The sequence below is a fragment of the Lissotriton vulgaris genome, chromosome 8 (assembly GCF_964263255.1).
Source record: "Lissotriton vulgaris chromosome 8, aLisVul1.2, whole genome shotgun sequence".
NCBI classification, from domain to species: Eukaryota; Metazoa; Chordata; class Amphibia; order Caudata; family Salamandridae; genus Lissotriton; species Lissotriton vulgaris.
Window position 1 is genome coordinate 1,556,175,434 of NC_141696.1, and position 17,583 is coordinate 1,556,193,016.

At 46.4% G+C, this 17,583-nt stretch overlaps 1 protein-coding gene across 1 annotated transcript in view; it reads right to left on the reverse strand.

The window, feature by feature from the left end:
• The window catches only part of LOC147700385 (uncharacterized), a 77,461-nt gene that overhangs the window by 22,621 nt on the left and 37,257 nt on the right, over positions 1-17,583 (reverse strand). Inside the window, exon 2 of the mRNA XM_086935758.1 lies at positions 16,270-16,345. The gene's annotated coding sequence lies outside the window, so the exon portion shown is untranslated. The remainder of the gene's footprint in view (positions 1-16,269; positions 16,346-17,583) is intronic.

Genomic DNA, 17,583 nt, shown 5'->3' on the forward strand with positions numbered 1-17,583 from the left:
TGAGATGTAGTAATCCGGCAGGATTGATGCAGATAGTGTTGTGTGCTGGAGGAGCTCGCCTAAAGCCGATCTGTCATGTTGGACTCCTAGGCCACGGCTCACAGAATTTTATTAGTTTTAAGGCTTTTAAAGCGAACAAGCCAATATAAGCCATACATGTGTTCAAGTGCCAAATGATATTAACACTATTATAAACAAGATGTCCATCCGATTGTAGTACAACATCAGTTCATAGTAACTGCACCATTTTCCCTAGATCTTAGAATCAGACACATACCAAAAGTGTTTTTGAGTTGTAAATTGAATTGCAGAAGAAACAAGAGCATTTGTTAACATATTTGGTGCTTCACTGCTTTGGCAATTGTCAAAGGGGAGTCCGTTCTCATCAACGTCGTCGTGCTGCCAGCCGCAGACCAAAGCTTCCAGGGGATCACAATCACCAGGGTCCCTAGCGCCAGTGGGAGGCGCCACCGCTTTGCTTCGCACCATGAGGAGCCTAGAAGGGTTTGCGGGCTACCGCAGCGTGGGAGTCTGTTCTCATCAACGCTGTTGTGCTGCCAGCCACAGACCAAAGCTTCCAGGGGACCACAACCACCAGTCCCTAGTGCCGGTGTGAGGCGCCAATGCTTTGCATCGCTCCAGGACGCGCGCCTAAGAGCTTGCGGGCTCCCGCAGCGTGGGATGCGCGCGGGTGGACCTGTCTGCTCGCATCTGAGCCCGGAGGAGGCTGGGCTGGACCACCCCCTTAACAACACTGGAACAAAACACTTGGACCCTTAATCCCTAGGTACTGTGGCAAATGTCAGTCGCTTATTCTGCTATAATAGGTGTTTGTGGCGTTGTCTATTCTGTGTCCACAATGAGCAAACGTAAGGGAGTTATGGGGCCTTTGGATGCTTTTATTATCAGGGCGGAATCCATGCTCAGTCATGAGATCAAACTGACTTAGAGGCGCCTCTTTAGGCCCTCTAACCCTGTCAAGGTGCTCTTCTTTAAGCCAAACCGCTCCGTGGGAGGCTTCACAAACTTGCTGTCCTTTTACCACACAAGACCAGCTGCAGTCTTCTCCTGCAATTGTTTCTTCACCTGCACCTATACTTGTAGCCGTTGTGTAAGTTTCCCTTTCGGATCCGGTAACCAGGACTAGTGTAGCTACCAGGACACGGACACAGGCTTTTAAACCCCACACAGAGGCCAAGATGAAAGAGCCACCAGTGAGGCGAAGAAGGGGAGAGGGCATACAAAAACCTAAACAACAGAAAGGGATCCGAAGCCCCAACTCTGGGGTGGTACATGCCTGTACAACTAGTACACAAACAGATGTTGCTTTTATTTTACCTGTACTCGCATGTAATACTTCAGGGGGTGTAGCTCTGGACACTGTTGGGGAGACTGTTTTGGGTTCCGCACTTGTACGGTTTAAGGAACTACTAGACAACAGCCTTGAATCAGTCAGAAATTAAAGAGATTCTGGGTTTACTGGGTGGGGGCAAGTTGCCATGGCTCGCCTATATAAGCAGGGCTCGAAAAATTCACTCAACCGCTCGCATTTGCGAGACAGATTCATTCAGGACGAGCTATTTTTAGGTCCTACTCGCCCTTTCTGGCTAGGAATACAAACAGACACTTGACCTCTGCCTCTGAAAGCAGAAAAATGAGACAAGATAGCAAGATTTAAAGGCATCTTTATTGCTCACATAGTAAATGAGCAATAAAAATGCTTTTAAATCTTGTTAACTTGTCACATTTGCTCAGGTTTCAGAGTTAGAGGTCAAGTGCATTTCAGTTAGGTCGAGGAGATTTTGCAGGTTACTAGACCTGCAGGTCTAGTGCATTTTTAATGATTTTTCCAGCCCTGATAAGGGGCAAATGCTACAAGCCAGGCCTTCCAAATCTGTGGAATAACCCGGAAGTAGCGTGCCAAGCCACCCCGTGCCTTGTAGTGGTCAGAGCATACAGATCGCTCAAATTGGCCGACATTCTGGGGAATGCCCAACTGGGTCGTTTGACTCCTGACTTTTTAAACATCAAAGTGGAGGATCATTTTGAGCACTATATGGACACTGTCCAGCCACTTTTTGCAAGGAAACTGTATTTCCATTTCAGAACAGGGACCTTGCCGCTTCTTGCCTTTACGAATAAATTGTCAAAGCCTCTCCCCTGGCATGCCCTAGATGTAATTGTACCAACAAGACCGATATCCAGGTTTTCTTTTTCTGTCCCGGGTAGAAAATTGCTAGACAGCGATGGCTAGCCCCACTTTGCAGGAACTTGGGGTTTAGGCAGTTTGCGGAGGCTTTTAGATTACTGCGAACGGACACCCATCCACCCATCGTTTTTGCTGTTTCTCGCGTTTTGAATTCTATGTGGCACCATCAGAGGGCATTGCTAAATTTAGCTCTGTAATCAAACAAGTCTCTCAGATTCATTATTTTGACATCCGTTACTCATTTTACTTATTTTAAACTTGTACACACTTTCAACCAGTTTTCAACCTGTTATATTTAAAATATATTGATTATACTGAACGAATCGAATCTAGAAGTTGCTAACTTGAAAAGGGGCAACCATTGCTTCCCGACTAGCAGCATCCATAATCTACTTGTTTCTTTTTTTATGATCAATCTTTTGGAGTTTTTAAACTGAGCTTTGTTCCTATGAATGTAGCCACACTTTATGGGTGTGGGTTGTCCAATTCTAGCACGACAGGGCTATGACAGAGTCTACCATGCTGGGTATGCTAGGAGGTCCACTGGTGTGGCAATCCTGCTGCGTCGCACTTTTCCCGTGGTGGTAGTACAGACATGGGCTGAAACCCAAAGTCACTATTTCGCCCTAATTGGTACGATGGCGGGCAGCCGATTGAATCTCCTGTATCTCTATGCCCCCGCAGAACTAGATTTCTTCCTACCCACACTCCTTGGCATACTTGCCCAACTGCTTCCAGGTCTCACTATCGTTGAGGGGGACTTTAATGCAGTCCTACACCCTGAGGACGATTCCACCGGTCCTCCATCGAAGATTTGGCGTCATAAAGCGAGCTCCCTGGCATGTGTGATGTATGTAGACTCTGGAACCCTAGGCAGAGGCAATATACATACACCTCAGCTGCTCATCACACACACACATGCATGCAAGCATAGATATTCTTCTCATGCCGGCCACTGTTATCGGTTTCACATGTGCAGATACTCTCATGCTGGATCTCTGATCACGCCCTGTTGCTCCTCCACATTGGTACGTCAGACGCCACACTCACCACACCTCTCTCGACATTGCTCAAGTCTTGCTGACTATTATGCAACACTCTATGCTGGCTGACTGACTGAATATTTATTCAGCGCACTATTGCTGAGGCGTCTTGGCGCTGAGGGAAGTGTAGTCCATATACTGCCGGGTCTAAAGTATAGAGAAAAGCTGTGTTTTTATCAGTTTTCGAAAGAGGGTCCTACTGGACTGTAGTCTCAAATGAGTGGGAAGGGAGTTCCACAATGTTGCCGCTTGGGCTGAGAATTCTTTTCCTCCCCATCTTGCTCTTCTGATCTTGGGGACATGGACCAGTCCAGTATAGGCTGATCTGAGACAGCGTGATGGCATATAACGGGGGAATAGAAGGTGGATGTTATCTGCAATTCCTCCGTAGAGGGATTTATGGAGTAAGCAGAGGGCCTTAAATTCTATTCTCTGTCTGACAGGAAGCCGGTGGAGATGTTTTGTACTTGTGGATGTCGGATGATGTCTGGGCAAATCAAGAAATACTCTAGCAGCCGCATTTTGTAGTGATTGGAGTTTAAAGAGCTGCCCTACCCCTGCCCCCAAGTATAGTGCATTGCAGTAATCTAACCTTGACAGGACTAAGGCTGCGTTTACAGTTTCCTTAGTGAGAAGGGAATATATGGAAGGATCTTACGTAGGACATTCAGCGTGTGGAAGCAAGTAGAAGACACCTGGTTAACTTGGGAGGCAAGTCTTTGGTCTTTGTCAATCAGAAAGCCCAAATTCCTGGCCTTGGGGACAGGACACGTTCCGGCTTCTGATGGCCACCACAGTTGGCTCCAAACCGATGGTTTCTGGACGAACTCTATGACCTCAGTTTTTCCTGTGTTTCGTTTCAAGAAATTCGAGTTCATCCATGTCATTAGGGCCGTTAAGCAATTCTAAAAACTATTCAGCCATTAGGTCCACGCTGTGTTTGACTGACACCACTAATTGGGTGTCATCCACGTACAACACTAGTGTGAACCCATGGCTTTTTATCAATCTCGCCAGTGGAGCCACATATATGTTAAACATAGTGGGAGACAAAGCAGAGCCTTGTGGAACTCCACATGGAAGAGTAAACTTTCCTGATTGAAGTCCATTCCAGTGTATTGCTTGTTCCCTGGATGTCAGATAGGATGCTAGCAGGGCTAGGGCCTTATCTGTAATGCCAACCTCTTCCAGCCTCCGCACCAGTACCAAATGGTTAACAGTGTCGAAGGCTGCAGTTAAGTCAAGCAGTATAAGGATGGCCCTTCCCCCTTAATTCATTATTTTTCTGATCTCTTCTGTGGCCATTATCAAAGTGGATTCCGTCAAATGCTGAGCTCTAAAGCCATGTTGTGTAGAATCAAGGATTTTGTTCTGATCCAAGTAATAGGTCAGCTCTCTATTTAGTGCTCTCTCTAGTATCTCTAGATGGAAAAGGGAGACAGGATATTGGCCGGTAATTTTTAGTATCGAGGGTCGAGTGTGGGTTTCTTTAAGATAGGCCTAATACAGACCCTTTTCCAGCCTATAGGGAAGACCCCCAAGCTTGTGATTTTGTTTAGTATTGGGGTCAAGGCGGCACTAATCTCCTCACGGACAAGATGTAATATATGAGGGGGACATACCCAGATTTGGTTTGCACCAACAGATCCGCCACCTTCAATTTCCCTAACGTGGAAAACCTTGATAGGCTACACTGCGGAGCAATTTTTTCTATGCTGCAGCCTTGCACCAGTCTATGGAATTAGCTCCCCCCCACCTTCCTTCCCTGCCCAGCCTTTCTAGTACAGAGTGGCGAGATCTGGAACAGCCCCTTACGGTCGAAGAGATTAGAGATGAGACCTCGGAAATGGCGTCCGCAAGATGTCTGGCCCTGATGGCTACCCTACGGAATGTCATGTTAAGTATAAGGACATACTTGCCCCTCACTTATTATGTCTCTACAGAGAAGCGACGCAGCCGGGCTTTTTCTCCCGAGACCTTGATCAAGCTACCATTGTGATAATACAGAGGGTACACCCACCATCTATCTCCTGTGCCGAATGACAGCCCATATCCCTTATTTTGGAGGTTAAAATCTTCGCAACCATCCTGGCCGAACGCCTATGATGGGTCCTCTGTCCTTAATTCACCCAGACCAATGCGGCTTTATATCTGCTAGCAGCAAAATACACTGTCTGAGGCGCCTAGACGTGCGATTGGCCCATCTGCACTTACTGGCATCCGCATTGGCTTTAGTCCTAATAGATTTTGAAAAAGCATTTGACACTGTAGACTGTAGCTATCTGATCCGGGTACAGGAGAAGGCAGGGTTTGGGTCCTGCTTCCGTGGCTTTGTTTGGCTTCTCTATGCTAATTTGACGCCCCAAGTATAAATCAATTGAGTGGGTTCTGACAAATTTCCTATCAGGCTGCCCCCTGCCCCCCTTCTTTTTGCATTGTCAATTGAGCACCTCGCCAAACTCATAAGTTGTAACGTGCAAATTAGCGGATGGGATAAGGGACATAGGGACATGAAGACCTCGTTGCGCTCTACGCAGACGACATTCTATTGTAGCTCTCTGGCCTAAGAAGCAGTGGCTCTCTGTGCCCTCGACTCCTGCAGCGCCTTGCGGAAGCTTTGGGATTGGTCATCAACACGGCCAAATCAATACTAGTCCCACTACTGCCCTCGCAAGACTGTGAGGACTGGCAAACAACTATCCTGATCCATCGCCTTAGTTTCCGCTACTTGAGCATACAGGTGGCTCTTAATGCAGACTTAACATGGCCCCTAAAGTTACCCCCTAACCCACAAAACTAAAACAGACCTTAAGAGGTAGCAGACACTACCGTTGAATGTCGCTACTTCGATTTCTGTACCTCTTCCAAAATTTCACACACATGATTTCTCATCACTGGTTCAGGGAGCTGGATTCAGTAGCTATTGCTGTCCATGATATAATGGTATGCCTCTCCTGGCTTTTTCCACTTGTCATTCATGCTCCATAAAAAGGGGGCTTAGTGTGGCTAACTTGGATTTGTACTACTTAGCGTCACACCTCTTTGTCATCAATGACTGGTTCAACAGGGGGCTTTCAGGCTGGAACTTGCCTCAGTGGGATTTCCACTAATAATGGTGATGTTCTACGGTTGCGCCATCCCCAGTGCATTTCCGGAACTAACCTGTCTGGCTTCGTCACACCCCCTTGTGCCAAGGCTACATGGTTGGGGGGGGGGGGGAGCATTAAAGGGGTACACTCGATGGGATGCCACTGGCATCTCATTATTAGACGACGTCTGGACAGGCCCACATATGTCCTCCTAAGATCTCCAACAGACGTATACGTTGTCCAAGACGCAATTCCACAAATTATACAACAGGTACTGGGCACACGTGTGGTACAAACAAATTTAAGTGATTTGGTTGATTGAGACAAAACGATGGACACCGGCTGTATGGTGAAGACAATATATTAAACTTTATATAGGTCTTCTTTCTTTGGTATGTTTACAGAACGCCAGCCGACACGTGTTTCATCAACAGGGCAGTGCCTGTGACTCATCAGGGCTGTAAAATATATCATAGTACAAAAACATCAGTGAAAGTGCATGGCCAACAAACACAGGGATTCAAGACTTAAGCAGCAGTCCTAAAAAGGTGCGTGACGTGTGTCAGATGAAAGCAAATCAAGGGGAATGTGTATGACGACTAAGTTGGAAAATGGAAATAATACCTGCTGTCGCACATTGGAAACATGGGCGAAACGATGTCTGGGAACATCGGTGTGAGGGATGGAGGTGTGGTGATGGATGAGGACCAATTGCGTGTTCATGCGAGGATGGGGAGAGGTGAGGGCAGGAAGGGTGGATGTGGAGAAATGGCAGGGGTGTGGTGAAGGATCATACCTCAGTTAATGGATCCCCTGCCTAGAAGGAAAGCCACGGATGAATAACTTTATGGCTCGTAGGTGCATGGTGGAAAAGAGCTGATTAAGGGCGAATCAGGATTAGTCACAAGGAATAAGTAGTGTCCAGGAGTGAGAGGCGGAATAGTAGTGCCAGTGTGGCGTGGCTACCGGACGGAAAAAACGGTGGTCCCCGTAAGGTTAAGGCGGGCGGACATAGGGTGTGTCTAGCGTGTCCGTGACTTGGAAACAGAAGATGACGATAAATGGCTAATCCATAACAATCTGATATTTCAGTTCAGATAAACGGACATCCTGAATGTGCAGGTTATAGTTGCCAAAAAACACGCAATCGTACTGTTACATTGTTCAAAGCAAATGAGCCATGTCGTACAGAAAAAGATCTAAACGATGTTTAGGTAGCTTACAGACGGTATGAAGGAATGTGAGTCATAACCATTGTGAAGACATCATTGCCACAATATTAGGATGGTTCAAGCAAACGTGCATAATTAATAAATGGTTGCCACTTGTGTGAATGGGAATACGTACATAAACAGAAGTCAGACAACTTGACCTAAAGCATGTCAGTGAGTGAGGAACAGTGACTGTGATCCGTAAAACAGTACAAGAGTAAAACGCGACTATTTGGTGACTGTTGAAAGGCCAATATGAGTGCCTGTGTAGTAATCCGTAACGTTTGAAAAACGTTTTCAAAGACGTAATGGTGAGCACAATTTACATTCAATGATGCAGAGTCGGCCTAAGGCTAAAATATGATCCCAGGTCGAACCTGAACAGAAAATTCTTAAATACAGATACAAACTAAATAATTTTTATTAAATGATTTGGCATGTCAAGAACAAACTATGAACGGCTTCACTTAACGATAGTGAGTGTAAAATGGCTGGGGACAATAACAGGGCAATTACCTGAAAGCGGCGCTTGTGTTCTGATCTGTGGGGGGCAGAAGCAGGAGGGAATTAGTCGGGCCATGGTGGTGGTAGGGGAAATTGAAACAATGAAGAAATAAATGAACTCGGACTGGGACGTCCGTATGAGACTCACCGGTGGATCCGGTGATACAGGGCAATCACAATGAGGAAGTGAAGGGCAAGGGTCATATGGCTGACGGATGGCTTGCACGCAGTCGGGTACGACTGGGGCGTTGCCTCCTGAAAGTGGGAGAAGGATAAGAGTGTTACCGTACTGGAATGGAAGTACGGTTAAGACACGACAAAGTGTCCAGGTCTGTACAGTACCCATGTATCTGAGCTTAAAAGGTTACCTAGAGAAAAGATGTGGCTTCACGTCTCGTCGGGCGGAAATGAGCTGGAGAGCACGGTGCTCGTGGCGCTAGAGGTGAAATACCAAATGCCCGGAGGTGCGCACGCGCATTGGTGATTACAAACAGGAAGTGAAGATACGTTACAGGTGCAGCTAGACTGCTCACTCTGGTGCAACGTAGACAGGAAAAATGCATGTAGTGATGATGCCAGTGGACAGTAGTCACAAGCCTACGGGTGCGCAAGCATGTAGTTAATAGTGCCGGTGGAGATTGGTCACAATCCTACGAGTACGCAGGCGTAATGGGTTGATAAAAACAAAATGTCAGGACGTGATCTAGGAGCAACTAGAGTGATGACTCTAGTATTCAGTGTGTTCGGGAGGTGCGCCGAGGGTGGGATCATATTTGTACAAGTTGGAGCTCTACCTAATGTTATGACAAAACAGTAATACGAAGATAAGAGACGTAAAAACATATCCAAAATCATGCCAAACAAGGAAACATGTTGAGAAACGTTACGGTAAAAAATATACGATTTAGGACAAAAAACCGGTTTGCCCTAGGGCTGGTGCCTACGTAGTTCTAAGTAGTGAACAAACAGTATATGATGAGAAAATGCCACGAGTAGGTGTGCATGGGGTCACAAGATGTGCGGTGTCATGCGGAGAAAAGTCGTGTTTGACAATCATGAAACCAGATTTATATGGGAAGCAGAGAAAGACAGCAACAAGCTACTAAGCTACATTGTGACTGATATTTCATGTGTCCAAGAAGTTTTCTAGCTCTGAGTCCATGTTTTGGTCGTACTTGACAGTGTGCAGATGCATGATCCAAGTGGCTTCCAGTCTGCGTAGGCGGAGTTCACGGTTACCTCCGCGTACATTCGGTTTGGAATTTTGGAAGTGGATTTATAGAGCGCATAGCTACCCTTGGGCATCCCAGCGCTAAGAGGACCTAGTTTATTCCGGAAGGGGTCAAAGCAGGTGGGTATTTAGGGAAAGAGCCACGTTTTTAGTTTTTTACGGAAGGATAGTAGATTATGGTCACTCCTCATGGCTAGTGGAAGGGAGTTCCAGAGCTTTGGCGCGTTGTAGGCGAACCTGCGGCCGCCAGATCTTGCCTTTATTATTCTAGGGATGGAGGCCAGGGCAAGTGAATCAGATCTTAGATGTTTGTTAGATTGGTGTGGTTTCATCAGGGATCTGAGAACTGGGGAGCCCTTATCATGCAGGATTTTGTGCGCTGTGCAGAGCGTTTTGAATGTGATGCGCTCCTTCACTGGGAGCCAGTGTAAGCTTTTGAGGGCAGGTTTCGCCGAACTCCGTGCTTTGGTTCCCGTGAGGACTCTAGCTGCGGCGTTTTGGGCCACCTGAAGTTTTTGAATAACTGATGCAGGGGCTCCCAGGTACAGGATATTACCGTGATCTAGTCTTGAGTTGACAAGTCCCTGCATCAGTAACTTCCTGGAATGAAAAGGGATCAGGTGGAGGATCTTACGGGCCATACGGATTAGTCCGAAGCAGGTCCCTGTTGTTTTCCTGGCCTGGGTTTTGAAGTTAAGGTCCTGGTCGAGCCAGATACCTAGGCTTTTAACCTCGGTTTTGGGTGTAGGGTAGGTGCCCATGCAGGGTGGCCAGGAAAGGTTTGCAGGTAATTTGTTTTGGTTGCCAAGGAAGAGGATCTCGTATTTATCGCCGTTAAGCTTAAGTCTTGAGTCCGACATCCATTGTGAGATCCCTTCGAGACAGCTGGCGAGGTTTCCTAGGCTGGTGTTTGAGTGGTTGATGGACACCACCAGCTGGGTGTCATCAGCGTACATCACTGTCTTGACACCAAAGGGAGTGATGATGTCTTCAAGGGGAGACATGTAAACATTAAAAAGTGTGGGGCTAAGGGAGGAGCCCTGTGGCAATGTCAATGCCATAGAATTCAAATGTCTTGTGTGTTGATTGACTAGAGCATTGTGCTATGTGAAGGGCCCTTGGATATCTGGGATCCTGCTGGTGCATGGCCCTGGCATTTTCACCAATGCGGTCTTTGAGGGGCCTGATTGTGCTTCCGACGTACTGACTGTGGCACATACATTCTACAATGTATACAACGAATTTGGTATTGCAATTGATGTTGGTGTTGATCTTATATTTCTGTTTGAGGGGACCATGGAAATATTTGGTTTTGTTTCTTGCCCATTTGCACACACCACAGCACCCACATTTGTAGAATACTTTCATACTGTTGGTAAGCCAGGTGTCTGGGTTGTGTGTAGGGGGTACGGTCGGGCTTAATCGTGTTCGTAGGGTCTTGCCGCGTCTGTACGTAATCTGTGGTTTGGAGTTGATGCATGGCGCAAGAGTTTTGTCCGCCAACAGAATATTCCAATGTCTGTTGATGCTTTTTCTCACCACGGGGCTAATGCTGTTGTAGTCCATGATCATCCTGGTTTGAGCTGTGTCAGCAGTTTGTTTGTTCTGAGGCAGTAACGTGTTGTTTCTGTTCAGTGTTTGCGCCTTTTTGACTGCTTTGTTGACGACCTTTTGTTTGTAGCCTCGATTGAGAAAACGGTTCCGCGTGTCACTGACGCAGGTCTCAAATCCAACTTTTTCGCTGCAGTTTCTGCGTGCTCTGGCCAGTTCACCATAGGGTATTGAATCAATTTGATGTCTAGGGTGCGAACTGTCAGTTCTAAGGATGGCGTTACACGAAGTCTCCTTCCGGTAAAGCCTGGTGTGCATTGTATTGTCCAATATGTAAATCTCCAGGTCTAGAAAGGTGACTTTTTTGGTACTGTAGTTGCAGGTGAATCTCATATCCATGTCGTTCGTATTAAGATGATCAAAAAAGGCTTCCAACTCAGGGTGTGTGCCGGACCAAATCAGTAGGCAGTCGTCGATGTATCGGCCACAGTATACTATCGAGTCCACCAATGCTGCACCTTTGGTACTCCAAATCCAAGAGGACTCCATTGTACCCATGTAGAGATTAGCAAACGAAGGGGAAAACCTTTAGCCCATGGCTACTCCCTTCGTTTGTTTGTACCCTTTCTGGTTGAACATGAAGTTATTCTTGAGAATGATGCTCATCATGGTAGTAATCATGTTCGTATGTTGCCATAGATTAACTGGTCTTGTGTTGAGATATTTGGACACAGCCCCCAAGCCCTTGTCTGGATCTATTGAGGTGTACAGTGAGACAACATCCAAAGTTGCCATTGTCATTCCAGTTTGCCAATGTATGTCGTTGAGGATACTTAGGACGTGTTTTGTGCCCTGGATGTAGGAAGGGAGGTTCTTGACCAGTGGGTTAAGGAAGATGTCCACGTACTCTGACAATCTCTCGGTGGGTCCCCCTATTCGGGAGACTATCGGTCTTCCTGGAGGGAAAGTGGCAGGTTTATGGATCTTGGGCAGGGTGTAGAGCCAAGGGGCCATTGGTTTATGTATTTTGAGGTAGGAAGTTTCTGTGTCATTCAGTAAACCAGCTCCGCCCCATTCCTTTAATTGGTTGTTAATCTTGATTGTTATGTCTCCAGTGGATTATTCTTGATGGGTGTGTAGCATGTCAAGTCGTTAGGTTGGGAATGTACTTCTTCTTCATAGTCAGTTTTGTCCATGACAACGACGTTGCCGCCTTTGTCTGCTTCTTTTATCACTATTTCCCCTGTCCAGTGTGAGTGACTTTAGGGCCAAACGTTCGCCTCTGGTGAGATTGTCACTACTATTGTATTTCCGTGGTTGGTGATTTCTGATTTCGTATCTTTCAAGGTCTTCTAGTACCAGCGTGTGAAAAGTGTCGATGGGGTTGCCCGCTGGTGAATTTGGTGTCCATTTCGACTTGCATCTAAGGTTGCAGCTAAGTGTGGGGTCATCCTCTATGCCTAGGTCTCGTAGCAGGTTTTCAGGTGTGAACGGTTGGTCAGAGGTTTCATTGAGGGTCAGAAGAAGGTGTATGTCCTTTATCTCTTGTATGGTATGCATGCCTTCTATAGGTCTGGTCAGTGTTGTACATGTGCTTGGCCCTTCTTTTGGGTTGTAAGCAAAATGTTTTCTTAGTTTAAGCCGACGTACAAATTTGAATAGATCTATTTTAACCTTGCATGGGCCGCCATTGTCTTGAGGGTTGAAGTTGAGGCCCTTACTGAGCACATTCGTCATATCTTGAGACAGAATTTTGTTGGACAGGTTCACCACTTGTACCTCTTGGGACTCTGTGTTTATGTCCGATTGTTCCCTGACCTCAATTTTCTTTTGTATTCTTCTTTTCCCGGGTCGTTTGCCTCTTCTGGTCTTTTTGCGCTGGGGTTCTGACGCTGTTGAGTGCGTTTCTTGCATCTGATGGTTAAGATTTCGCCCAAAAAATTGGAGGCGTTGGTGTTCCTTTCTGTTTCTGTTTTGTTCTCGCTAGGGATGGTGTTAAGAGAGGATGAACTTGATGCGGTTGAGGCCGCTCCTTCTCCCAATGTTGGTTCAGGTGTCTTGGGTTTTTTCACTAGTAGGTCGTATTTTTTCGCGAACGTGAACACTCTGCCCTCCCTGTAATCGGCTTCGTTGCGTTTGAGTTGTCATGGGGACAATGTCGGGCAGGCGGGGGTCGGGGCACGGGGAGTTACAACAAAACAGAAGGGTACAATTTACATCGGCTGAGGAAAGGCTCCGGGGGACAATGTCGGGGCAGGCGGGGGTCGGGGCAGGCAGGGGATAGGGACTTAGAGCATCTGCCATGGAGATTTATGCAGAGCGCCTCAACACTGGGCCTTTGTGACATCCGGGGGACAATGTCGGGGCAGGCGGGGGTCGGGGCAGGCGGGGGATGGAGCGGCCGGGGGCCCGGGCTGCTGGGCAATGTCGGGGCAGGCGGGGGTCGGGGAAGCCAGATTGCTCCCAGACAAGGTCGGGATGGGCTGCTAGTAATATAATAAAGAGAGAGCCCAAACCTTTGAGGCGGGTAATCTCAGGAACCACAGCACCAATCACAACACCCAGTACAGCGTTGGAAAGGGCAGCTGCAGCAGAAGGACATAGGCTATGCAGACGCCCACCATATACATTTAAAAGTCAAAAGAACCGTGCCAGCAAAGTAGTCCCTTGTGGGCGTGTCTGCATTGTGCTGTGGGCGTGTGCTGGGGGCGCGACAAACGCTGGGGGCGTGTGGTATGTTCCGCCCTTCATGTCTCATATCGTGTGCTAATCCCACCCTGCTCCCTTTAAATACCACTGCACCCCATAATCATAACCCACCCTTACTCCTTAAAATACCCCAACACCCTTAAACACCAACCCATCTTAACCCTATAAATATACCCTGTACCCCAAAACCCAAACCTATCCCTGAACCCTAAAAATACCCCTGTACCCCAAAACCCAAACCTAGCCCTAAACCCTATAAATACCCCTGCACCTCAAAACCCAAACCTACCCCTGAACCCTAAAAATACCCCTGTACCCCAAAATCCAAACCTCGCCCTGAACCCTAAAAATACCACTGTACCCCAAAACCTAAACTTACCCCTGAACCCTAAACTACCCCTGTACCCCAAAACCCAAACCTAGCCCTGAACCCTAAAAATACCCCTGTACCCCAAAACCCATACCTATCCCTAAACCCTAAAACTACCCCTGTACCCCATAACCCAAAACGATATCTGAACCCTTACAATACCCAAACACCCCAAAACATATACCTCAGTACCCCAAAACATATACCCCTACTTACCTTATCCAAACATTAAAAAACATGTTTTTACCATTCATGCATTTACAACGAACGTCGTTGTAAATATATGCGTGGTAAAAGCATATAAAATGTAATGCCATGCGTTATAATGGCATTGCGGAGTCATGGTACTTTCGTAATGAAAGTATGCGGAGTGATGGTATGCGGAAAAAAAGTTGCGGAATAATGGGTGTTTACCCTCTCCGGTAAGTACATTGGTGGCACGGCGGCCCACATCTCCAGCAACATACTCATTTTTTCACCACCCATTTGAAAAATGCACAGGTCTCTCTCATTGATGGCAAGCACCAACATACACTTTTAGACACACCTCCCGCCACAAGTTCTAGAATTGCGAACTTTAGAGCTGGGGAGCTACGTTCGAATCTTGGCATCAGCTCAACATCCTGTGATTCCAGGCAAATCGCTTTGTCTCCCCGTGCCTACCACAAATGAATGTGTTCTTCTGTAATGTAAATTGTGCTCATGCAATGTTGTCGGGTTTGCGCTATATAATATTGCAAGGAAAAATAAAGTAGGGAAACTCGAGTTCACACACTACTGAACGCGCACTCTTAAGTGCATCAGCAGTGCACTGTGAATCGGAGCGTTTCACAGGCCTGTCACAGATAAGAAATGCTATCAAAACGAAATCCTACAAAACAATATACTACTGGCCGCAAGAATTCATACCCGGACAACGTCAGGACGGGCTGCTAGTATGATTTATAAAGCACCTAGTTACTTTTACCAAAGTACGCTAAGGTCTCGCTGTCGAAAGTTAGAACCAAACAACATGCTAAGAAAAAAATCTCTAATAAGACTGACCTAAACAACCAGGTCCTTACATTTTAGCGGAACGAAAGTTCAGTTTTTTCCTGTTTGAGTGAAAGGCGAGGAGAGTTCTACCTCTGGGCTGCTAGAAAACTAAAGGAAGATCATCCAGTGGGTGCTATTTTTAGAGTTTAGCAAAAGGATGCAAACATCGAGGGCCCTTATTGTTAACAACCTCATAGCAATAGCACATTGCTTTAAAGGAAAGCCTTTTCAGCAAACGGCTTCCGCGTTCTGTGTACACAAAAGTCTCATCAGCCGAGACTGTGAGACACGCATGTTCAGGACATTACAATAGTTCAGCCTGGACATATCCATGGACTGGACTACTGTCTTTTTGGCGGCTTCCAGGAGAAGTCTAAGTATCTTTTTAAGAGTTCTTAGGATCCCGAAACACTTGCCAGCCAAGGCTGTTATCTGACCATCAAAGGAGAGCCCAGCATTGAACCAGATGCCAAGGTTCTTGACTTTAGGCTTTGGGGCAGGTAAGGATACAAGCGCGTCAGGCCACCAATTGGAGGACCAAATGGAAGGCTGCTTACCTAGGATATGGACCTCTGTTTCCCCAGCATTGAGCTCGAGACAATTGAGGTCCATCCAATCAGCCTATCCGTCAGACAGGTCCTTAACAGAACCGCCATGTTAGCTTCGTCCTGTGACAGGATGATAATCAGCTGTGTATCAACGGCTTATGATATGCAACACTCTATGATATCAGGCAGGGGGTGCATGTAAAGACTGAATAAAGTAGGGCTCAAGGAGGAGCCATAAGGCACCCCCAGTTGCAAAGCAAAAACCTGAGACTAAAAAGAGTTTTGTGCCACATGAAAGGTGCAGTTCTGCAAAAAAGAAGCGAATCGCTGTAAGGCCATATAGCCGAAGCTGCAGCTCCCGCTTCTATTTCTTTCCTGGTGCATTTTTGTAAAAAAACAAAAAAAATTAAGTTGTTCATCTGTAGGGAGAGTGGGAAAACTGACTATTGCTCACAGAATCCAGCTTACAGGGCCAGTCTGAAGGTAACCGTTTTGTTTTCCTTTTACAAGTGAGTCTTGGTGGCCTAATAAAGGGTCTTATTCTCGTGATAAAGGTGGGGGCAAGGAGACAAGAGCGCAAAAGAAAAAGAAACAAGCAGAAGCAAGGAAAAAATAGACAGGAGAAATAAAGGGCAAGTGATACAAGTGTGCATAAAAGTAGAAGAAAAGCTGAAAAACACCATTTGGAAGAACAGCGATACATAGGAAGTGGAGCGGAATAGACTTTCCGATAGTTCTGATGGTTTTTAGGGGATAAAATAACACTTACTTTTTTGTTTAATCCAAGGGCGGTGAAGTGCACAGCTGGTCTCTGGGGGGGAAGAAGGAGTCTGTAGGACTGAAGCCTAAGGAGACAGAAGAAACAATTCAGTGAGATGTTTAAAGACTTTGTAGAGATTAGGAATCTAGACATTTAATAAGTCAGACACCCTTGAATTTGGCCGATGAGACAAAATTCCTGTACACATGTATTTATGTGGAGGATTGCGGTAAAACCGGTTTATCAACACTTGAGAATGTCCAAATAATGCAAGATGAGACCTTGAAAGTTTCAGCAAATGGATTTAGAAGTCAATCCAGATCAGTACAACGTGCATTCTACCAGCCGACACGTGTTTCGTCACAACGTGTACAATTGTGACTCTTCAGGGCTGTAGGACGTATGAGGGCCAGAATTAGGAATTAAAATGGGCCGGACGGTGGCGGTTTCGGTGTGTGCTTGGTGATGTATGATAAACATCACATCCGTAACGGGTAAAGGAAAAGGTAGGACGGGTCTGTCCGTACCAGAACAAATGGGCTATGCTTGGGACGCCGGTCTCCTCGCTGGTTCTGCTGTATCCGCACCGGACACTTTATTTACCTTCACTACCATCTCCTTTACACGTATCAGCAAGAGCGCCATCACTTCCTGCGTATTAATCTAAACCCTTCACCGACATATTACCCTTGAATTTGGTCTCTGTTACTTAACCAGACCAAACACACTCTCCCTGGTCTCCCCAAATCCCTCCCCCTCAAGGTCCATGCACAGTATGTGTGTTTTCAAATGTGTGTGTGTGTTTGTGTGTGAAAGGTCCATGTACAACCTGTTTTTAAAATGTGTGTGAAAAGTCCATGTACAGCCTGTTTTCAAAATGTGTGTGAAAAGTTCATGTACAGCCTGTTTTCAAAATGTGTGTGTAAGGCCCATGTACTGTCTGTTTCTCAAAATGTGTGGGTGTGGTAGGGTGGGGGGAGTGTGCAGGTGTGTGTGAGAGATTGTGCCTTTGAACCTGGCATCTATGTGCATTTTAATCTGGCCTGGTTTGCGCATTAGGATCAAGTCATTTCCTCATTCACCTCATAGTTGGGCAAGTATTACAACACTTTTTTTACTGCCTTCACAGGACACTACGGATGCTGTTTATGCAATTGTGATGCACTATTTGTTCAAACGGCCTAGCCCAATTTCACATGGTCAAGTCCACGCCTTCGCCACACAAGGGCCAGGAACCATTCTATTATATTAGCACTGTTGTTAACTAATCCATATTAATTACTTTATGTTTGACACAGCTTGAACACGAGAGGGAGTCTTTGT